Consider the following 25,331-nt stretch of genomic DNA (forward strand, 5'->3'; position numbering starts at 1 on the left):
GATGATAGCATCTATTCTAAATGTATTCAAGAATTCCAAAACATCATTCAATTATTCAAATAATTTAAACTATGTACTCACATTTTTTATATCTGATTCTCATATGAAGATGTTCATGAATCGTGATGCCTAAACTTTTAATTAAGGATATGGAAGATGTTAAGAAATGAATGAATGCTCTGATATAAAAAGCCACAGGTCCCTTTTTCAAAGCTAAAGAAAGTGTAATTTCTGCTGTACAGGATCTGCTGTGGCTCCTCAACATTGAGCAGCGACTGAAGGGAGCCAGTGTGTGTGATTAAAGACACAGGAGAGGAATGAGTTGAATCCAGTCAGCCCTCAGTCAGGAGCTGGGATGCAGTAGTGAGGGAGAATGGAGAATGTTTTGTGAAAGAATGTTTTGCAGGTAACCTTGTGGATTGTGGAAACACAAGCATTTTCACAAATATCTTGCCTTTTGTTTTTAAGACCTTAACTCTTGATAAAAGATTGTCAGTTCCGAACTTCTCCCATTTTATTCAGTCTTTATATAGAGCCCCTGGGGGAGATCACTGAGGCATGTGGACTCCAGTACCACCAGTATGCTGATGACACCCAGCTGTATGTGCATGTCTCAGGCAATGTTGAGGAGTCCAGGGCTGGTCTGCAGTGCTGCCTGTCAAAGGTGGATACCTGGCTTAATTTAAAATGGTTGAAACTAAACCCTTCACGAACAGAGGTTTCCCTATTGGGATCGACTCTCAAGAAGCTCGAGAATAATTTTATCCCTCTGATTATTAATGTGACCACACCTATTGTAGTTCCTAAAGGTAGGAACCTGGGAGTGATTATTGATAACCACCTTTCATTTATCCCCAAATTAACAAGGTGGTTAGTTCCTCTACTTTTCTCTTGCATAATTTTAAAGTTATAAAATCATTTTTATCAGGTTCCGTTTTTCTGACACTTGTGCAAACACTGTTAAGCCCAAAGCTGGACTACTGCAACTCCCTTTATTCAGGCTCCTCTGTGGTCCAGTGTAATAGACTTCAGAGGATTGAAAACATGGCGGCTCCAGTTCTGAGGAGCTACACTCACTCCCAGTCCGTGGGAGAATGGATTTCAAGACCCTTTGTGCTGTTTCTAAAGCATTAAATGGAGTTGGACCAGCCTATCTTCAATGTTCTTCCTGTTTCGAATCAATACCAGGGATTTACATTCGAATGGTTCCCTCCATAGTTCTCCTCCTTTTTTTCTCTCCAGTTAATTTGGGAAGCCGCACCTTTCAGGCCAGAGCAGCTTATCTATGGAATTTGTTTCCAGTGGAAATTAGAACCTTTTCTAGCTTTCTTCAGTTTGGAAAGCAATTAAAAACTTGGCTTTATCAAAGAATATTTGGGTATTTTTAGCGAGCTGGAATGGTTTTAATAATGTAACACATGATTTGAAAGGGTATAATTTTGTGCAATATATTTCGATTGTACTGTTCTGTGTGTTTTAGATTATTTATGATGTACCATGTTTTTTATCACTATGTTAAATGATTTTAATGTTTTTTTTTTTTTGCACAGAGCTCTGATACTAATTGCAAGTGGCACTATATAAAAATGCTAAATAAATAAATAAATGCCATGAGGAGAGTTATTGTACAAGAACAGAGCAGCAGTGAAGAGCAGTCGTACACGGTGGAGCCCCTCTTCTCTCAGTGTCAGTCCAGTATTCCAGCTCTCTAAAGGGCTCCACTGACTCCACACATCACACAGCTCACTGCAAAAACAGCAGCTCTGCACACTGACACTGCACTGCTCCAACCTCACAGAGGGGGGCTCTTTTAAACCTGGATTCTGTGGCTTCACACAGTGACCACGGCTCATTTTATAGCGCCTTTCACAGCCACAACCCTTCCTTTATGAACAGCACAATATTTATGAACAGATTTCAAAACAATCTAAAAGTGCCCCCAGCCCCTCCCCAGCACCCCCAGTGCAGCACTGCCCCTCACACTGACCCCCTGTCCCATACTGCACACTCTGGGGCTTCATGAAGAGCAGCAGTGATTCGGGGGCTGCAGGACACAGACATGGGGAAGAACTGGGACTGCAGAGTAACACACAGCAAGGAAATGCTGTTTGAGATTACAAATACATTAGAGAATGAGCATGTCTAGAAATGAGAAAAAAATAGATGTTCCATTTAGAAGAGTAAGAAGCTGTCAAAATGAGAACAATGAAAAGAAAAATGACAGGCCCATTACTTGTACAGCAGCAACACATGGGAAGGTATAACACTAGGGTTAGGGGTAGGGCACTACATACACTTTAATTCTCAATAGGATTGAAATAATGACACAAACACAAACATTATTGTCAGTTTAGACAGACACACAGATTAGACAGCAGTGATATACTGAGAGCTTTGACTGGGGTAAAAATAGAAGAAAACAGTAAAAGTGGCCCAACCCTATGAAGCCACACTGGTGCTCACGGCTCAGATCTCATCTAACTGCCTGGGACAGGATTTGTATAAAGGAAGGTGCTTTGCATACCTGTAGGGAAATAAGTGTCACACATGCTTTCATTTTTGAATTTTTGTTTGTAAAAACAGCGAGTTAGAGATCACCTACATTTCCTTTCCTTTTTTTTAAACAACTTCAGTGGTTTCAATATATCCACACGCTAAATCATAGAGTTAGCTCTGAACACGGCATTCTTTATATTCAGTGGCCAAGAGTTGCGTCTCACAGTGAAGATCTTATCTGAAGCAGCAGAGAGGAGCAGCAACTGGTTGTGGTTGAGACGGAAAGATTACACCGTGTAACAATTTTATTTTATTTTTTTTGGTTCCTGGGTAGTAAGTGTTATTTCCTAATTGCTTATGCCTCAAAAGTATAGAAAATGGCTATTATTCCCCACAAACTTTGCTTTTGTGACCAGGACAGTGATATTTTGAAATGTACCTATTTCCAATGAGAAAATGGGCACATTTGTGTCTTTTCATTCACATAAAGTTAGAAAAAAACAACATATGAATCCAAATTAACATGTATTTATACTAAAGTAATACAAAAATGACTACAAAAGATTTAGAAGTGAGTAGTTTTTCGTGATTTACGATTATACTGTAAATCACTTTCACGAATCAGCCCCAAAATGTAGTCTCCAATCATGTTCTGGTTATACTGTCCTTGGTAGTGGCGTTCAAAGTCCATTATATCCTGGTGGAAGTGCTCGCCTTGCTCCTCCGAGTACGCTCCCATGTTCTCCTTGAATTTATCAAGATGAGCATCAAGGATATGGACTTTGAGGGACATCCTACAGCCCATTGTGCCGTAGTTCTTCACCAGAGTCTCAACCAGCTCCACATAGTTTTCGGCCTTGTGATTGCCCAGAAAGCCCCGAACCACTGTGACAAAGCTGTTCCAAGCCGCTTTGTCCTTACTAGTGAGCTTCTTGGGGAATTCATTGCACTCCAGGATCTTCTTTATCTGTGGTCCAACGAAGACACCGGCTTTGACCTTTGCCTCAGACAGCTTAGGGAAGAAGTCTTGAAGGTACTTGAAGGCTGCCGACTCCTTATCTAGAGCTCTGACAAATTGTTTCATAAGGCCCAATTTGATGTGCAGTGGTGGCATCAGCACCTTCCGGGGGTCCCAGCCGTACTCATCATACTTCAAGGCGTCCAGCAAGGTCTTGATGCTGTTGTAATCCTCTTTGAGGTGCACCGAGTGAGCCAGGGGAAGAGACGGGTACTTGTTACCATTATGGAGCCCAGTGCCTCCCACCAGTGGCTCCCACTTGACGTTGTTCCTCCCCACAGAGAACTCGGTCCGATGTGGGCAGTCCTGCCTGTGGTAGTGCGCCTTGGTGTCCCTGCTGTCCCAAAGGCAAAGATAGCAGGGAAACTTGGTAAAACCGCCTTGGAGACTGTGATGGGTGCCAGCTCGCCCCTATAATTTGTGTTTTGTTGTTGTTGTTACTTTTACAGGGAGGAATTTAACCCCCTCCCTGCCAATCCAGAACAAACCAAGAATCACAAAAACATAATGAAAACAGTAAAAATAACAACAACAACAAAACACAAATTATAGGGGCGAGCTGGCACCCCATCACATTGACCCATCAGGAATGCCACCATTTTGAAGTCTCCTATGACCTTGATGCCATCTCAGAAAAATGCAGATATGTATCCACTTAGGCAGCTGGGACTAAACTGAACTGGTGGGCTTAAGGCTCCTGTATTTATACTACTATTTATATTACTGGAAATTTCTAGAAAGTTCTAGAAGTTACTCCAAGTTTACTGAGCACTGAATCTATCTGGAATGTTCTGGAAAATAGGTAAATTTCAAAATATGACTGTCCTGGTCACAAAAGCAAAGTTTGTGGGGAATAATAGCCATTTTCTATACTTTTGAGGCATAAGCAATTAGGAAATAACACTTACTACCCAGGAACAAAAAAAAATAAATAAATAATTGTTACACGGTGTAATCAGTCTCACTGGCAGTCTGAGTGGAGGCGCGACTGTATTTTAAGACACAGTTCTAATTTTAGTGCTGGGGTTGCTGTTTTATTTTCTCCAGGATTTGGGCGGAGATTTTATATATTGAGATTATTCAAGGTCGACTTTTAAAAGTACAGATAAAACACGCTGGTATTTTTTTAATTGATTTTATTAATATTTATGCACCAAATGTTGGGGAGGAGAATATTCTATTTTTTAAAAAGCTCAGTCAGGTACTCAGGGGTTGCAGTACGGATAATTCGAATAGACTGCTAAATGAATATATAGCGAAATAAATAAATACATTCACAGACATTTATTTATTCGTTCATTTATTTCTATATTTATTTATTTAAATATTTATTGACAGAAGTAGTTTTGCACAGTGAAATGTAAAACAAAACAGAAAAGCATCGAAATCTAAAAAGCAGAAAAATAGGTTTGCGTAAATTGTGACATAAATACATATTAAAATAAATGAATGCATAAATACATGTCTGTGCGTTTATTTCTTCATTTATTTATTTTTATTTTGACGCAGAGTATCCTCCATACAAAGGGAGCAGCCATACAATATTAAGTTTGCAATGTACCACATACACCGCTCACAGTTCAAGACAAAATGCACCACTGCATTTAAAAACAAAGTACAATTGAATCAAATATACTATATATAAAAAAGGAACAACACACAACAGGAAATGTACCATGCTGTGCAGACTGTGCCTTTAACGCCCCCTGCTGGCCTTGTTAATGATGACTGCTGATGATGAGGGTGACGCTGCCATTGTTTTACCTTACGCTGTACACGATGACGTGTCGTCCGTTACCATGGCAGCTGAGGGGGAAACACACTTTCCAGCTTGGTTGCACTGCTTTCGACTCCAAGAGAAAATCTCACAGCAAGGAGCTCTAGAATCTCACATGGAGTGTTTTCCTTATGTGGAGACAGCGGTCACGTGGTGTAAGCACAGCTGGGCGACTTTCAAATGTGAAATACAATTGGAACATCCTTACTCATAATTGTGTAAGACCCCCTGTTCTCTGTGTGTTTGTTTTAGAGTGAGATAGAGTGGCACCACCTGCGAATTAAAATAAAAGGTGTGCTCTCTCTCTCTCTCTCTGCTCGCGAGTAAGCATATTTCTCCTGTCAGCAGTTTCTGGCCCAGGAAGCACTGACCTGGTCCAGGTGTGGCAGCTTGCGTGGTCACCAGGCGAAGGACAGCAACAGTTGGGTCCTGGCGGCATGTTTGAGGTGATGCAATGCGATGACCACTTTAGAGGCTGGGGACCACTGCTGTCCATAATGTAATAACACAGTAATAAGACAATTGAAATAGGCATCAGTTACCTCCCCAGTCAGCCCAGTTCTCTCATTGTTAACACAAGGCTCCTCACACCCAGTCATCTAAACACTACAGTGTGGTCTGTGTCTGGAAGAAGGAGCTGCTCACAGTAATGCATGCTGGGAAACACTGACTCTAATATCTCCACACTTGGAATTCATTTCCCCTTGATTCCACCCCTGGCAGTGAGGGATAGAAACAGATCCTTTACTTATCATGAAACTCCTTTAGGATTTGACTTCATTTTATACAAAGTAAATCAAACCATCAGACACAATCCTACCAGACACACAACACAGACTGCAAATATTTACACTGACCAAAAGAGAAAGCCAGAACAGCCCTCCTTTTTATAATGTAATAACACAGTAATAAGACATTACAGCAGAACCCCAGACTGACAGGAATCCCAGTGCCATTATGTTTCTCCTGCCATTCTGACCCTTCCCATCCCAAAGGTGCCAGTGGGGCAGTAGTGCTGCCCTCAGTGCCAGTGAGAGCTCTTCAGTAACACTAGAAGGAACAGTTTGGACTCCAGACACAGTGTCTTCTACTGTTCCTGAAGGCTTTCTGATGGAGTGTTTGACATTGTGGATGAACTACCTACAGCATCGCAAGAGCCACTCAACACAGAACCAAACAAGGACTGGCAATCTCTACTACAGCAGGCTTAGTGTCTTCTAGTGTTACTGAAGCCAGTGAGAACTTCACTGCACTTCAATCATGACGGTGCTGCTGTTTAATAAGCAATACTGCTGCATTACACTTTAATGAGTGCATTAAGGACTGTGCTAATCAGGTTCCAATGCTACTCTTAATAGCTGGGCTCTATTGTATAGTCCTACTGTACTGGGAGTGTTAATGCCAGGGCAGTTACTAATCTTGCTCTGTCTGAGCACACAGTGCAAGTACTGCTTTAAAAACACACTCCACACTTGACTCCATTCCAGCTGTGTTGAGTGGAATAAGGGCTCGGCTGATTGGCTCTCCACATATGCTCCTATTAAAGCTGTTCTTTGTCTAGTCCTGCTGTCCTGGGAGTGTTCGTGCTAAACTGCTAATCTTGCTCTGTCAGAACACATAGCACCAAGCCTGTGTTTACACCACTGCTTGGCTACAAGTGGCTGCTGTGCCAAGGAAGACAATTTGCATAGAAAAGACACTTTGCATTGGCAGCACATGCTTCAGTGCTCTGGGAGTGTTTATAGCCCTGTGAGTTTAACACTTCATGATTGAGAGCTGCCCTTCATGGCAACAGAATCCACAACAACAATGACTTTTATCAGCATCTTCATCTGGGCACTTGTCATCTGCACTCCACTATTTGTGGGACAATTCTTAATATATAAGTATTAGAAGTAAAACAGGCAAACTGAATGAAATCAAATGAAAAAGTCTTGAAATATAATCTGCTTTCATCATTTATTTCAATCATTTACTATAAATGTTAATATTATTATTTATTATTTTCAGAATCCAGTGGACAGTATACTGTGACTCAGACTCCATCAGTGAAATCTGTTCTCCCAGGAGACACAGTCGCTCTGAGCTGTAAAATCAGCAGCGCAGTGCATGGTAACAGCTACCTACACTGGTACCAACAGAAATCTGGAGAAGCTCCCAAACTCCTGATCTATGAAGCAAGTAAACTTCAGTCTGGGATTCCAACTCGTTTCAGGGGCAGTGGATCTGGGACTGACTTCACTCTGACCATCACTGTGTCACGTTTTCACTTTTCACGTTCTCTTTTATTATATTATTTGCTCTGCACACACTCTTAACTCAGGGGAGACGTTAAGGAGGACAGAGATGTTTAAAACTCCTAGTGGTTTATGTTCGAGCACTGGACGAGCGGTGTGTCCTTAAAACCTTTTTATTTAATCAAGAAAATCACTCAGACTCATTTATTCAAAGTTTTACGAATCAGAGCAACATCAGCGCTCCTTCGTTTTATTAAAATGCCTTTAATATTGGTTTAGTAGTTTGCACATACTACCAAAACCCGAAAACATGTAACAATAATTAGCAATCCTAAGTTTATTACAAGCTTCAGCATTTAATACTTCAATAACATAATACAATTATATGTATTCAGTGCAGCCCTCAGGCTGGTTAAGCACAAAGCCTACAAGCACCCACTGCTATATTTTAGCACATTCAATATAACACTCTCAATTCTAAAACATAGTTTTAAAACCTCTAAGCAATATAACCAATAAATGCGAGATACAATAATACCATTAATATGCTTACCTCCTATTATAAGGAAGAGTAGCGTGAACAAAAGAGAAGGACTGTTCTGTAGAGATCTGCAAAGGATGGACCACATAGCTCTGCCAAGCTTGATTGTGGTGGTCTCAGTGTGATCGGCCCAGGGTTTTTATACAATTTACGTCCCATTGAAAGCAATGGGAAGCCCCAATTAGATCCAGTCATCAATCTATATGGACACTCCTTATCTCTTGGCAAACAGTAATCTCTAAAGAAGTTAACCAACTCCTCAGACTCAATTAAAGTCATATGCCAACAAATCAACACTAGCCCATGTTCTCATCCACTCATTCTTGGCCCCCCTCCTTCATCTGAAAAGTTAGGTGAAGCAGAGTTCACAAAATCCCTGCAACCTTGATTCACTACTTAATATGGGTGCATTATAAAAAGGAGTGGTGTTTTAAATATATGCAACACCAATATAAGAAAAGTGGTGTTTTTTGAATATATGCAACACCAATAATTATATCATAATATAGCAGTTATAGTTATAATGATTATAATTGATTACATGAACTTGGCTTTCAAAAATATATTCCCTCATGTCATCTCACTCTCAAATTAATTTCATTCTTTCCTTACAGGTGTGTGTTTAGCAGGTATTATAGGGAACTTCCATCTTATATCTTTTTAATGTAGAGTTTTCTCCTTATGGAAAACCTAAATCTTTTACTGAGCTGTAAAGCTGTAATGTTTTTCTCCTATGGGCCCCTGGTAGCTTGAACTTAATTTACATCCAGATGACCCTGTATTTTTCAGCTATACACATACTGGCTAAAACCAGCTTGCTGGAGACACCTCTTTTCTTGCCAAGTTTAATAGTGATTAATGTTCCCTAGAACTTTCCTTACACCTGTATCTTACGTGCTTGTTCCACCCGGCAACTAACTATCTTAATATATTTTGGAATTAGACCATTTCTATTCTGTCCTTCCTTCTTCTAAATTGAAAAATACTTCTAGCCTTGACACCGTAAATTCCTGATAAGAGAATCCCCGCTTCTCTTGCCAATGAAGACCTCTTGGCCTCAAGCACTGATCCCTCCAAGGGCAGGCTTGTAGAAAGTTCGATAAAGCAGGTTACACAGAGTTTACTTTTCCAAAGCCTATCTTTTGCTTATAAAGTTATTCTTCAATATTTTTTCAATCTTTTTATTTTGTATTTTAAACACAACATCTTTTTATGCTGCGTCTTTTAACTTCAGAGTCAAACTAGTACATTACTTCTTATAGTGTATGGCTGCTAACCTTATTACTTTCTGCTAGCAGCAGTATATCCGCAATATTACAATAGGATTTTATTCAATTTTTCTGCTCTCTATTTGTGGTGTATCTTCTGACAATGCTTATTTTTCTTAAGTTATAGTCTGCTTTTACTCTAGGTTGTTCTTACTCACCTACTTATTTTAAAACTGAATTACAAGCAGAAACCTACTCAAAGCGAGGTCTTTTAATCCTTTTCTGTTTTTCTCTTTCCCTTAAGAATACTCCTAACTCCTTTTCCCTTTATATTCAGAAGTTATAATTCTTGAGTGTAAGCACACAGTAATTCTTTTCATTGAATTAGGACTCAGTTTTTAACTATGCTCATCTTGATAGAAAACAGCTTCAGGTATGCTATCATATTAAGCAAAGTGAATCATATGATCTTATACATAAAAATTGTTCATAGTATTTCATACTAACAATAATTATCACTACCTATGATTATATGTTACCACAACAATCTATACCATTTAAAACAAGCATATTAACATACATCTATTAGTACAGCATTATTCTGTAGTCAAGCTGAAAAGTCTTAACAGAGATTTCAGCACTAAATTCTGGGAATCATGCCAATTTTAATAAGAGACTGCTCAAGGCGGGCCAGTGTATCAAGTTGTACCAGAATCTGTTATACGGTCTTACAGAGAGAGCACTTTACAGTATTTGTTACAGACTAAAGATTATTCAAACATTACAAATGGTTACAGCACATATCATCTCATTAATACATTTCATTTTTAAATCATCCAGTCCATGTCCAATGTTTCAGCTCGTTCCCAGCAGGACTCCACTTCTGTCTTGGGTTCAGCTCGGGTCGGCTCTGCAAACACCACAATACCTATTTTGCTCTACATTATTAGTGGGCAGACTTAATACAACTGAATCTGAATCAATCGAGGAGCCGTGAACTCTAGCCACTGAAATTCTCCATGCAAAGGAATCCAATTTCTTACTACACATAATAACTGGTTCGAGGTCACCCGTGACAACTGGAGTCCAGGCTGAAGATGCAGGAGATTACTATTGTCAGAGTTTCCACTACACCAGCAGTAGAGCTGTGTTCACACAGTGCTACACACCCGTACAAAAACCTCCCTCAGCAGGACTCCACAGTGACTGCACTGCTGCAGCTGGGACCTACTGCAGGTGCTGAGGGTGAAGGCAATGAAACGGGACACGGCCTGTGGAGGAGCTCAACTGCACACAAACACACTGAGCTCAATAACAAGGGTTCAAAATAAAAGACAAGATCAATCTGGTAAATATCTTGATTATTCTTGTATTCTAATACATTGCAGAGGCTGAATGGCTGTCATTGGATTTATATTTACTAATTTAGTTTAAAATAAAAATGAAAATATAATTCTTGATTTATGTCTAGTAAGGAAAAGATAAAGGTGAGCATTGTTAATTTTCTGATAATTAAATACAAACTGAAAATAAACTAAATCAGACACTTTACTCCTCTTAAAGGAAATAAATAAATATATACATGCATTCATACATACATACATAGCATATTACAATCCAACATATTTCTATTGCGTTACAAGTTTTAAAGCAATCTATGGTTTAAAACACATATTAACATATTTCAATATTAATATACAAGATTTTTTTTTACATGTATTCAAAGCAATTTAATATCGTCTGTTGTTTGAAGTTTTGGTCTCTGTTTTTAAATGAATGTATAATGTTTGAAATATCACAATGGTGAATTAACCAGTTTTGTTTTCCTGCTATAAAGTGTAGCATTGACAGGAACACACCCAGATGTTTAGCTGTGGAAGCTGCTATATGTGCAAGGACTTGGCACTATCAGTGTGAAGCTCTGTGTGGAATGCATGCTTTCACAGGCTGATACAACCAATGCATCACATTGAAAGAGGAAGAAACCATTCTGACTTCATTGTCAACCATACAGGACATTGTCAGTCAACGAGTAGACTGGGGTAACAGAGTGATATACTGTAAGCAAGGAGCTAGTCAAGTCTTGTGAGGCTTTTGTCTGCTCCTTGTCTGGTAAAGCAGGAGATGATGTTGAATGGGGTTACAGATTGATCTGCAGCAGAAAATGATGCATGCAGCTCTCCGACATCCCCTGCCTGCGCGCACTGCTGTGTTTTGTGTTGTGTGTTGTTTTCAGAGCGGTCGTTGTTTATATTTGTATTTATTTGTAATGATTGCAATGTTAAATCAATCATTTTTCACAGGTATTTATTGCACCGCGCACTTTAGTGTGCTTCTGGTGCTGAACGTTTCCTGCTGTGTATTAATCTGCTGCTAACATTCCATTTCTTTTTATCTGCAATAAAAAAAGATTCTTTTTTAATTGGAAGAGGCCGTGTTTCTGATCCCATCCTTGATTTGCTTTCAGAATAAAATAACCTGTAACTGTTTTATTTGTCCAGTGTCTTACACACTAATCTGGAGTAGACCGACTCCAAATGTGATTATGTATTTCAATTCTGCGTAAGCCCTGCCTAGCGGGTGTTACAGTTACATAAAAGGACTCTATAGAGTCCTAATGCAAAAAGAAAGAGCAAAAAGCAAGTTGGGAAAGGGGAGGAGGGTGTCAGTAAATATCCAGAGTGCTCTGAGCTTTAAACACAAAACACACAGCTGATAGGAAAGAGGAAACACTCTCTGAGCCTCCAGCTCAATACAGCAAATCATGGAATAAAGAGATTCAGTGACAGCTAACACAGGAGCTGCTCTGTGTTCAAGTGAATAAAGTGCACTCATTAATGTGACCTCGGAGAGACACACTGCATATATTAATACTGACCACACGAGGGAGCCAGAGCACCACTGCTGTCATTAATGTAATATTATTATTTATTTATTTCTTAGCAGACACCCTTATCCAGGGTGACTTACAATTCTTATAAGATATTTTATAAGTTTATTTTACATACAATTACCCATTCATACAGTTGGGTTTTCACTGCAGCAATCTAGGTAAAGTACCTTGCTCAAAGGTACAGCAGCTGTATCCCCCCACTTGGGATTGAACCCACAACCCTCCGGTCAAGAGTCCAGAGCCCTAACCACTACTCCACACTATAACAGTACAGTAACATGACAATGGAAATAGGCAGCAGTTACCTCCCCAGTCAGCCCAGTTCTCCCATTGTTAACACAAGGCTCCTCACACCCAGTCATCTAAACACTACAGTGTGGTCTGTGTCTGGAGGAAGGAGCTGCTCACAGTGATGCATTCTGGGAAACACTGACTCTAATATCTCAACATCTGCAACTTCCACCCCTGCCAGTGAATATTAAAGAATGTTAAAATGTCCCTTCAGCAGACCAGCATTTTAAAAACAATGATTATCCCCTTGCACTGACTGCACTACACTCTGTGACCACAAGAGGGAGAGAGTAATTCCACATCCCAGCAGCACGGACTGCACCACACTCTGTGACCACAAGAGGGAGAGAGTAATTCCACATCCCAGCAGCATGCTGCTCATGTTGTTCAGCAGGATTCCTGCTTCTTTTCTCAGTGAATAATAATTCATTCCACTCCAGATGTTCGCATCAGTAATCAGTTTCCCTGGTGCTCTAGTGGTTAGGATTTATACCTTGTTTCCACTGCCGTCCGGGCTTTTATTATTATTATTATTTATTTTTTAGCAGACGCCCTTATCCAGGGCAACTTACAATTGTTACAAGACACCACATTATTTTTTTTTTTACATACAATTACATTTATTTTTTTACACATTATTTTTATATACAATTACCCATTTATACAGTTGGGTTTTTACTGGAGAAATCTAGGTAAAGTACCTTGCTCAAGGGTACAGCAGCAGTGTCCCCCAACTGGGATTGAACCCACGACCCTCCGGTCAAGAGTCCAGACCCCTAACCACTACTCCACACTGCTGCCCCACACTGCTAGGGCTGGCTGGGCCAACAAAATTGTGTTTCTATGTTTTTATCAAACGTGGTCAAGTCCGGAGGTTCTATAGAGCGGCACTAGCAAGGAACGACAAGCTTCTACAAAATGTGACGTGCAGCTTTTATATACGAGAAAGAAAAAGCTACTGGTTAGCAAAAGCATTACATGGCATTTTTTTAATTATACTATGTTCCTTCTAGGGATGTAATGGGTTAAACGCTCAATCGATAAACACATTCATACCGTTTATACTTGAATGGTAACGTATACTAATTTAAAAGTAAATATCCAAACTCGCCTGTAATTTATTTGGCAATATAAACACCGGTCTGCAGCGCGGCGCGCAAGGGGGCTTCAAAAAAGAAAAAGTGACCTGCATCTCAGCATGCTGTGTGCCTGCAGAACTGCTGACTGTAAATCAGCTGCGAACAAGACTGACACGGGAACACGTCAGCGTGTTAAAATCGTGACGTCATTGTTTTATTGTCATGCTATATGTATCCATAGTCCTAAAATAAACATCGCCCGAACAGGGGCTTGAACCCTGGACCCTCAGATTAAAAGTCTGATGATCTACCGACTGAGCTATCCGGGCTCTTTCACAGCTGCTGCGCTTTCTTAACACAAGAGCATTCAGTAAGTTAAATCCAACCCGAGAGGACATTTTACAGGAACATGAAAATCAATTGAATGACGCTGTAACAGAGGGAAAAAATATCCTGGTTCATCTGAAGGACGATGTTCCTGTTCTTCTGTAAACAGATATTTGGAAAGCACACAGAGCCGCTTCTCTGGATCATGTGTTGAATCGCTAGTCGGCACCTCCCATACAGGGTCCTCATTGCAGGGATGCTCGTCAATTCAGCTTTTATTTGAAACGGTTTTAATGTGTTTATTATCGTTGGAGCTGTTCTATGTAACAGGTGCTGAACCACACTGTCCAGGGACAGGCTTCCTGCGAGACATTGTTTCAAACGCAGGCACATTTACATATTTAGGCTCTTAAGAACAGGTTAGACGGCTTGTAGCCTATGGAGGATATTCTAAGCCAAAATTATAAATAAATAAATAAATAAATAAATAAATAAATAGCTGGTAGTTGGTACCCAGTAAACATGTATGAAATGGGTCAATACTGGACCAATATTGGCAAACCTTTTCATCAGTAATGGTGCAATGCTGACAGGCCAATTTGACTATATTGGCCCAATTACGTGCCAGAATTGGATCGTTATCGTTTGCACATGGGACTTCTAGTCGAAATATTTAATGACTTGGCTGTCTCAAGTTAGTTTGTATTGTTAATGTAACACCTCGTTGTTGCCCAGTCATTGTATCATATGAAGTAGAGCTTGCCAGTTGGGGGCGATGGTCTGCCAATAAAAGATAAGGCTATATTTGCAAGGATCATTTCTAGAGTGAAACTGTTTTGAAGGGATTGGTCTCGGTATCCACCAGGAGGAGTGGGAGTGTTTTCTTCTCAGCACCGAGCTGACAATAAGTTCAGTTGTTTAAATCATTAAGCAAATTTCAAATGGATCACTGCTAATGTTAAAACAATTTAAGAACACTTTAAATAGTAATGTGATTTGCACTACGCAGGACTAGATTGAGCTTAAATAAAGACATTACATCTGAAAATAACTTGTGCTTACCCCCACTTACAAGGAAACTGTCAAACTTTGTATTCGTCCTCATAACGTGTTAGAAAATGTAAACAGCAGTTGGAGAATGCCGATGTCGATCATCCTAGCATGTTAAACGAGGGCATTTCTCATGTAAGCTGCGTCTAGTAATAGATGGTTTATACTGTTCTCAATGGTCCGCATCCCAGCCTGAGACCACGATCCAGTGGTCGACGGAGATGTTTTTCAAAGTAATATGTTATTTGGAATATTAAAACAATCAAGTTAAATAACACATGTTTGGACACAAAATATTTTTCAGTGACGTTAACAAGTAGTCTGTTTACAACAAAATGCAATCTGTGTTAGGAACACTATTTTAGTCGGATTTAAAATGGAAATTAAAATGGTATTGAGTGCTGAGAAGAGTTTGATATCAGCTGTTGATTTCCTTGAAACAATCTTTTATAGTAAAATGAACACATTTATTCCTTTTAAAAATAAGTAAAATTGAACTGTCAGAAGTGGGATTTGAACCCACATCTCCACTCGGAGAACGGAACACACAATTCTTTGGAAAGACAGAGTTCTTGTAGATGCCTGTAGATGCCAGGCATTCTGGTTCAGATCTGAAATTCTGTGTCATACAAAAAATCATTTCAAGATCGCGGTGGTGGTGATCTCGATCAAAAACTATTACAATGTGAATCAAAAAGGATCTTCTATCTCCATAAATAAATTATAGCGCTTTGAGATGATATATGTTACTAGTGGATTGTTTAGAAATGTACTTAATTATATTAAAGCTGTTCTAAAAAAGAATGTTATCTCGAAAATGGAGTCTTGTCAAGCCGAAATAGCGTTAGACTGAAAATCTAAAGGTCCCTGGTTTGATCCCAGGTTTCGGCAAACAGCAAGAATTTTTTTGTTTTGTATTATTTTGAACTACAAAACAGAGCACATTTTTTTCTTCAGTGTAATTGGAAGAAATAACAACGTATCAGAGTGCCATTTTCTAATGTGATTAATAAATGCAAAAAGCATCGTCCCTGGGTGGACCTGAACCACCAACCTTTCGGTTAACAGCCGAAAGCGCTAACCGATTGCGCCACAGAGACCAACCTGTCAAACTACAAAAACTAACTTGCTTCAGCATTCTAGCACAAGCAAGGACTTTGTAAAGAATTGTGTGTGTTGGTTTCCGAATGGAGGCGTGGGTTCAAATCCCACTCTGACAGTTGACTTTTACTTATTTTTAAAATGAATAAATGTTTTCATTTTATTATAAAAGATTTTCAAGGAAATCAACAGCTGATACCAAACTCTTGTCAGCACTCAATACCATTTTAATTTCTGCCTCGTCAAACAAGCTCGAGCCACAGCACACAGTGCTGCTGCATTGGGACATAGGTGGATTTTAAAGCGACTGAATCAACGAGCTAAGACTACTTTTTGAAGAAATTGAAAACATACCTCTAGTCGAAATATTTGCTATTTAGTTAATCCATTTATTTTTTGAATTTGCAAATGGCAGACTACATTGCCAAAAATCTGACAATCTGAATTGCTCATATCAAGCTGCGATGTAGCCTATGAGAATCGCTGACACATTTCGAGGGGAATTAGCTAAAATGGTAGAGCGCTCGCTTAGCATGCAAGAAGTAACGGGATCGATGCCCGCATTTTCCAAATAGTTTTAATGTATCTCCGTATTTAGTCCCAACGCATTATGGAGATAAATACAGTGTGACAATTCTTTGTAACAGACACGCCCGCCCTACATGTGTATTTTAAAGCACAGTCTCCTAATTTGTAATATTCCCCAGACTGAAAAACTGCAGTGCGCCGTCCATCGTATGTCTTCCGAGAAGCACAAAGGGAGATTATTTATTTATTTATTTATTTATTTATTTATTTATTTATTTATTTATTAGCAATTAAAGTTTGTGTTAATTGAGAATAAAAATAAATGGCTTGAAGTTTGCTTTCATTTGTAACGTGTTTATAATGAAATATCGGTTCTTGTGTTTTTACCAATCATTGTACTGTATACTAGCTACTGTTGCATGTCCATGATTTTGTTCCTCAGCTTCCCATATGGTCTAGCGGTTAGGATTCCTGGTTTTCACCCAGGCGGCCCGGGTTCGACTCCCGGTATGGGAACGTTCTTGTTATTGTCATTTTGTTACAGAACTGTGGTCATGTGTAATGTGTCTTCAATATGATAATAAAGCTACAGTTACTCGAAATATATATATTATATATATACAGAATGATGCAAATGTATTTGACTCTATTCACATTCCCATCGCGTGGAACCATCGCAGTTTGTTTTTAAATTATATTAATCCCTGGTCAAGACAAAGTCTCTCTGGGGTGGGACGATCATTAGAATGCGGATGTAAGGTCTCCGGTCCCATCATAGAAGCAATATAGTTTATTCACAAATAAACACCTACACATTTATTTATGTTTCTTTTTTTGGGTAAATTAACACATTATTGTATTCTGTCATGTCATGCTGTGCACTCTAGGATTGCATAACAAGCATGCACTACGACAGGACTTTGTGGCGCAACGGTAGCGCGTCTGACTCCAGATCAGGAGGTTGCGTGTTCAAATCACGTCGAGGTCAAAGACGTCTTTATTTCTATTCCACTATATTTCATTTTTTAACGTGCCTGGATTTGAATGTCTCCGGACATTTATTTATACAATTTATTGATTATATAGCGACAAACAAATTTCAATCAAGTTCCAGTCTCTCTGCCATTATCTTGCGCTGCTTTGTTTGGTCAGGTAAAAAGGGCGTGACCAGAGCGGTATGGGCAATCCCGTTAGGTAGTTTGCATGTCAATCTCTCCTTCTTTTCTATTTATACACCCAGCACTGCTTCAGCCCTTCGTCTGTGTTTGTTTTTGGTCTGTGTTTGTTTTTTTGTTGTTCGCTCCTTTCACTACAGATCATTTCTCTGCTCAGCGCTGGTAGACAGTATCAGCTATTTTCCTACCTGCTCAGGTGATTCTTTTCATCATTCAGCTTTTGTATTTTTCTGCAGGAGCTCCATCGTTAGTCTTTTCTGCTCCCTCCAGTCTCCAGCGCAGCTACAGCGCCGTTCAAAGCGCAGCGTCATTCTCAACTTGGTCTGCGTTTTCATCAGAAAGACTGTTCCGACGTCACCGCTGCACTGCAACTCTTTCACAAAGGCGCCTCACAGACCATAGTTACCATGGCAACGCCTCATTGAGTGACTACTGGGAGTGGTAGGTTCCCATGGCGACCAGGCAGCTTTAACAGGCAATGCGAGCCTGTGCCTCACTACTGCAATCTTCTGGCTCCTGCTGCTGCGCTTTTGCAACATGAGAGCTTCAACTCGCCGAATTATGACATCTAAATACTGCAGGCTCCTCTTCTAGACCTACGTTAACTTACTTATATCATCACTAACTGTTCTAAAGCAAACATTTTATCCATAGACAAGGATTTTAATCGCAATAACCAAATATATGCTACCCTGCTTCACTGAAGCCAATAGTTTCAATTCAATCGCACCCTCGAGATGGCAGCATAACACCACAAACTACATAATTTAAACTGATTTGCTATCGCTGCGAATCTCGCACACTCCAAACTTTCTATCAATTCCTGCAGTTCGTTGTCTTTCTGAGGGATTCTCAGTCCCGTCCTGCCTCAACCTCTTTTGCTTCATATATTAACTTGATTATTTCAAATCAAAACCCCTCCCTTCGAGGATCTGGTCATGAAGCCATGCTTATCAGCTTTCTGAGATTTTAAGAATCCACTGTCACATTCCTGCAACCTTCTTGCTCCCGGATTTGCACTTCCTCATTTGCCCCCAACTTCATCAAGGCACTTAATACAACTTTCAAAGTCCATTTCATTCAATTTGAGCTTCCAGGCACATACGGAAACTATGTCCTACGATTATCAACATTTCAGTCAAGCGTCCTCCAACACCGCAACAGACAATACACTCTTAGACTGCTCCTGATCAAATCAATAGGTTTTGCAGCAGCCTCCGAGCAACACATTCTCATCCTCTCAGGTTCTGCAGAGGCCTCAGATCTACGCATTCTTCATCTCTGCCCAAAGGCAGACCCATCTCCGACATCATCTTAAACGCCTTAACTCTCAAATACCAATTTCCACTGCATTCAGCAGCTCTCTGCTCTCTACAGCAGGCCACTGCACACTACTGACAGCATTCCATCGTTTCTCTGTTTCCGTCTGTCCTAAACGGAGGGGGTTCTCTGTTTTCATCCCTCCTAAACGGACCCGAGACACTTTTCCTAAGCTCTCCACGCTGCCCAGCTAACAGCTTAGCTGCCTGAGGATGCCGCACTGAGTTGCGAAGGATCTGTCCTTTTGTCCTGTTGGTCCCCTTCCTGTCTCTTGTTCCACTAAATGGCCAGCAGCCAGAGGATGCTGCCTGACCCGTCGGGAGCGAGTGTCAGATTGTTGTATGTTATGTGTTTAAACTTTGATCTTTCTCTCTCACTTTTACGTCACCCCTCTCAAGCCCTCGTAGGCAACCAGTGAAATGTGAGGTGATGTGAATAGAGGCAAATACATTGCATCATTCTGTATATATATATATATATATATATATATATATATATATATATATATATATATATATATATATATATATATATACATATATATATATATATATATATATATACATATATATATAATTTCAAGTAACTGTAGGTTTATCATCATAAAGAAAACACACTAAACATGACCACAGTTCTGTAACAAAATGACAATAACAAAGACGTTCCCATACCGGGAGTCGAACCCGGGCCGCCTGGGTGAAAACCAGTAAAAAACCACTAATTCATTACAAACACGTTACAAATTAAAGCAAACTTCAAGCCATTTATTTTTATTCTCAATTAACACAAACTCTTCAATTGCTAAAAAATATAAAAAAATCTCCCTTTGTGCTTCTCGGAAGGCATACGATGGAGGGCGCACTGCAGTTTTTCAGTCTGCGGGAATATTACAAATTAGCAGACTGCTTTAAAATACACATGTAGGGCGGGCGACACTGTTACAAAGAATTGTCACACTGTATGTATCTCCATAATGCGTTGGGACTAAATACGCAGATATATTAAAACTATTTGGAGAATGCGGGCATCGATCCCGCTACTTCTCGCATGCTAAGCGAGCGCTCTACCATTTGAGCTAATTCCCCTCGAATTATGCCAGTGATTCTCATAGGCTACATTGCAGCTTGATATGAGCAATTCAGATTGTCAGATTTTTGGCAATAGTCTACCATTTGCAAATTCAAAAAATAAATGGATTAACTAAATAGCAAATATTTCGACTAGAGGTATGTTTTCAATTTCTTCAAAAAGTAGTCTTAGCTCGTTGATTCAGTCGCTTTAAAATCCACCTCTGTCCCGATGCAGCAGCACTGTGTGCTGTGGCTCGAGCTTGTTTGACGAGGCAGAAATTAAAATGGTATTGAGTGCTGACAAGAGTTTGGTATCAGCTGTTGATTTCCTTGAAAATCTTTTATAATAAAATGAACACATTTATTCATTTTAAAAATAAGTAAAAGTCAACTGTCAGAAGTGGGATTTGAACCCACGCCTCCATTCGGAAACCAACACACACAATTCTTTACAAAGTCCTTGCTTGTGCTAGAATGCTGAAGCAAGTTAGTTTTTGTAGTTTGACAGGTTGGTCTCTGTGGCGCAATCGGTTAGCGCTTTCGGCTGTTAACCGAAAGGTTGGTGGTTCAGGTCCACCCAGGGACGATGCTTTTTGCATTTCTTAATCACATTAGAAAATGGCACTCTGATACGTTGTTATTTCTTCCAATTACACTGAAGAAAAAAAGTGCTCTGTTTTTTAGTTCAAAATAATACAAAACAAAAAAATTCTTGCTGTTTGCCAAAACCTGGGATCAAACCAGGGACCTTTAGATTTTCAGTCTAACGCTATTTCGGCTTGACAAGACTCCATTTTCGAGATAACATTCTTTTTTAGAACAGCTTTAATATAATTAAGTACATTTCTAAACAATCCGCTAGTAACATATATCATCTCAAAGCGCTGTAATTTATTCATGGAGATAGAAGATCCTTTTTGATTCACATTGTAATAGTTTTTGATCGAGATCACCACCACCGCGATCTTGAAATGATTTTTTGAATGACACAGAATTTCAGATCTGAACCGGAATGCCTGGCATCTACAGGCATCTACAAGAACTCTGTCTTTCCAAAGAATTGTGTGTTCCGGTCTCCGAGTGGAGATGTGGGTTCAAATCCCACTTCTGACAGTTCAATTTTACTTATTTTTAAAAGGAATAAATGTGTTCATTTTACTATAAAAGATTGTTTCAAGGAAATCAACAGCTGATACCACACTCTTCTCAGCACTCAATACCATTTTAATTTCCATTTTAAATCCGACTAAAATAGTGTTCCTAACACAGATTGCATTTTGTTGTAAACAGACTACTTGTTAACGTCACTGAAAAATATTTTGTGTCCAAACATGTGTTATTTAACTTGATTGTTTTAATATTCCAAATAACATATTACTTTGAAAAACATCTCCGTCTACAACTGGATCGTGGTCTCAGGCTGGGATGCGGACCATTGAGAACAGTATAAACGATCTATTACTAGACGTAGCTTACAGGAGAAATGCCCTCGTTTAACATGCTGGGATGATCGACATCGGCATTCTCCAACTGCTGTTTACATTTTCTAACACGTTATGAGGACGAATACAAAGTTTGACACTTTCCTTGTAAGTGGGGGTAAGCACAAGTTATTTTCAGATGTAATGTCTTTATTTAAGATCAATCTAGTCCTGCGTAGTGCAAATCACATTACTGTTTAAAGTGTTCTTAAATTGTTTTAACATTAGCAGTGATCCATTTGAAATTTGCTTCATGATTTAAACAACTGAACTTATTGTCAGCTCGGTGCTGAGAAGAAAACACTCCCACTCCTCCTGGTGGATACCGAGACCAATCCCTTCAAAACAGTTTCACTCTAGAAATGATCCTTGCAAATATAGTCTTATCTTTTATTGGCAGACCGTCACCCCCAGCTGGCAAGCTCTACTTCATATGATACAATGACTGGGCAACAACGAGGTGTTCCATTAAAAATACAAACTAACTTGAGACAGCCAAGTCGTTAAAGCATACCTTAAGTTTGTCATGTGATACAAAAGCAAGTTTTGGCATTTTTGCATTGTCTGCCTCGTCAAACAAGCTCGAGCCACAGCACACAGCGCTGCTGCATCGGGACACAGAGGTGGATTTTAAAGCGACTGAATCAACGAGCTGAGACTACTTTTTGAAGAAATTGAAAACATGCCTCTCGTCGAAATATTTGCTATTTAATTAAAAAAATGTTTTGAATTTGCAAAAGGCAGACTACATTGCCTTGCCCCCCCCCAAAAAAAAAAAAAAAAAAATAGGACAATCTGAATTGCTCGTATCAAGCTGCGATGTAGCCTATGAGAATCGCTGACACAATACGAGGGGAATTAGCTCAAATGGTAGAGCGCTCGCTTAGCATGCGAGAAGTAGCGGGATCGATGCCCGCATTCTCCAAATAGTTTTAATGTATCTCCGTATTTAGTCCCAACGCATTATGGAGATAAATACAGTGTGACAATTCTTTGTAACAGACACGCCCGCCCTACATGTGTATTTTAAAGCAGTCTGCTAATTTGTAATATTCCCCAGACTGAAAAACTGCAGTGCGCCGTCCATCGTATGTCTTCCGAGAAGCACAAAGGGAGATTATTTATTTATTTATTTATTTATTTATTTATTTATTTATTAGCAATTAAAGAGTTTGTGTTAATTGAGAATAAAAATAAATGGCTTGAAGTTTGCTTTCATTTGTAACGTGTTTATAATGAAATATCGGTTCTTGTGTTTTTACCAATCATTGTACTGTATGCTAGCTACTGTTGCATGTCCAGGAGCTTGTTAATCAGCTTCCCATATGGTCTAGCGGTTAGGATTCCTGGTTTTCACCCAGGCGGCCCGGGTTCGACTCCCGGTATGGGAACGTTCTTGTTATTGTCATTTTGTTACAGAACTGTGGTAATGTGTAATGTGTTTTCTTTATGATGATAAACCTACAGTTACTTGAAATTATATATATATATATATATATATATATATATATATATATATATATATATATATATACAGAATGATGCAAATGTATTTGACTCTATTCACATTCCCATCGCGTGGAACCATCGCAGTTTGTTTTTAAATTATATTAATCCCTGGTCAAGACAAAGTCTCTCTGGGGTGGGACGATCATTAGAATGCGGATGTAAGGTCTCCGGTCCCAACATAGAAGCAAGATAGTTTATTCACAAATAAATACCTACACATTTATTTGTTCCTTTTTTTGGTAAATTAACACATTATTGCATTCTGTCATGTCACGCTGTGCACTCTAGGATTGCATAACAAGCCTGCACTACGCCAGGACTTTGTGGCGCAACGGTAGCGCGTCTGACTCCAGATCAGTAGGTTGCGTGTTCAAATCACGTTGAGGTCAAAGCCGTCTTTATTTCTATTCCACTATATTTCATTTTTTAACGTGTTTGGATTTAAATGTCTCCGGACATTTATTTATACAATTTAGCCTACACAACATATTGATTACACTATGTAACACAATTTTTGTTCCTGGGTAGTAGGTGTTATTTCCTAATTGCTTATGCCTCAAATGTATAGAAAATGGCTTTATTCCCCACAAACTTTGCTTTTGTGACCAGGACAGTGATATTTTGAAATTTACCTATTTCCAATGAGAAAACAAGCAAATTTGTGTCTTTTCGTTCACATAAAGTCAGAAAAAAACAACATATGAATCCAAATTAACATGTATTTATACTAAAGTAATACAAAAATGACTACAAAAGATTTAGAAGTGAGTAGTTTTTCGAGATTTACGATTATACTGTAAATCACTTTCACGAATCAGCCCCCAAATGTAGTCTCCCATCATGTTCTCGTTATACTGTCCTTGGTAGCGGCGTTCAAAGTCCAGTATATCCTGGTGGAAGCGCTGGCCTTGCTCCTCCGAGTACGCTCCCATGTTCTCCTTGAATTTATCAAGATGAGCATCAAGGATATGGACTATGTGGGACATCCTACAGCCCATTGTGCCGTAGTTCTTCACCAGTCTCATCCAGCTCCACATAGTTTTCAGCCTTGTGATTGCCCAGGAAGCCCCGAACCACTGCGACAAAGCTGTTCCAAGCCGCTTTCTCCTTACTAGTGAGCTTCTTGGGGAATTCATTGCACTCCAGGATCTTCTTTATCTGTGGTCTGACGAAGTCACCGGCTTTGACCTTTGCCTCAGACAGCTTAGGGAAGAAGTCTTGAAGGTACTTGAAGGCTGCCGACTCCTTACCTAGAGCTCTGACAAATTGTTTCATAAGGCCCAATTTGATGTGCAGTGGTGGCATCAGCACCTTCCGGGGGTCCACCAGTGGCTCCCACTTGACGTTGTTCCTCCCCACAGAGAACTCGGTCCGCTGTGGCCAGTCCCGCCTGTGGTAGTGCGCCTTGGTGTCCCTGCTGTCCCAAAGGCAAAGATAGCAGGGAAACTTGGTAAAAACACCTTGGAGACCCATCAGGAATGCCACCATTTTGAAGTCTCCTATGACCTTGATGCCATCTCATAAAAATGCAGATATGTATCCACTTAGGCAGCTGGAACTAAACTGAACTGGTGGGCTTAAGGTCCCTGTATTTATACTACTATTTATATTACTGAAAAGTTCTAGAAAGTTCTAGAAGTTACTCCAAGTTTACTCAGCAATGAATCTATCTGGAATGTTCTGGAAAATAGGTAAATTTCAAAATATCACTGTCCTGGTCACAAAAGCAAAGTTTGTGGGGAATAATAGCCATTTTCTATACTTTTGAGGCATAAGCAATTAGGAAATAACACTTACTACCCAGGAACCAAAAAAAATAAAAAAAATTGTTACACGGTGTTATAAAGCGACAAACAAATTACTTCCTGGGGTGGGGCAGTTCAGTTTCAATCAAGTTCCAGTCTCTCTGCCATTATCTTGCGCTGCTGTGTTTGGTCCGGTAAAAAGGGCGTGACCAGAGCGGTATGGGCAATCCCGTTAGGTAGCTTGCATGTCAATCTCTCCTTCTTTTCTATTTATACACCCAGCACTGCTTCTGCCCTTCGTCTGTGTCTGTTTTTGGTCTGTGTTTGTTTTTTTGTTGTTCGCTCCTTTCACTGCAGGTCATTTCTCTGCTCAGCACTGGTAGACAGTATCAGCTATTTTCCGACCTGCTCAGGTGATTCTTTTCATCATTCAGCTTTTGTATTTTTCTGCAGGAGATCCATCGTTAGTCTTCTCTGCTCCCTCC

The 25,331-nt window shown here is 39.7% G+C and overlaps 4 non-coding genes across 4 annotated transcripts; 3 read left to right on the forward strand and 1 right to left on the reverse strand.

Annotated features, from left to right (window-relative positions):
* Positions 1–13,796: 13,796 nt before the first annotated feature.
* Positions 13,797–13,869, reverse strand: trnak-uuu (transfer RNA lysine (anticodon UUU)). The gene has a single exon. It is a non-coding gene; the product is annotated as a tRNA-Lys (tRNA).
* Positions 13,870–16,990: 3,121 nt separating this feature from the next.
* Positions 16,991–17,062, forward strand: trnae-uuc (transfer RNA glutamic acid (anticodon UUC)). The gene has a single exon. It is a non-coding gene; the product is annotated as a tRNA-Glu (tRNA).
* Positions 17,063–17,462: 400 nt separating this feature from the next.
* On the forward strand, positions 17,463–17,534 carry trnaw-cca (transfer RNA tryptophan (anticodon CCA)). The gene has a single exon. It is a non-coding gene; the product is annotated as a tRNA-Trp (tRNA).
* A 5,377-nt stretch (positions 17,535–22,911) lies between these two features.
* On the forward strand, positions 22,912–22,983 carry trnae-uuc (transfer RNA glutamic acid (anticodon UUC)). Its single transcript has one exon. It is a non-coding gene; the product is annotated as a tRNA-Glu (tRNA).
* Positions 22,984–25,331: the final 2,348 nt, after the last annotated feature.

Source organism: Acipenser ruthenus, chromosome 32 (genome assembly GCF_902713425.1).
Source record: "Acipenser ruthenus chromosome 32, fAciRut3.2 maternal haplotype, whole genome shotgun sequence".
In the NCBI taxonomy this organism is placed as follows: Eukaryota; Metazoa; Chordata; class Actinopteri; order Acipenseriformes; family Acipenseridae; genus Acipenser; species Acipenser ruthenus.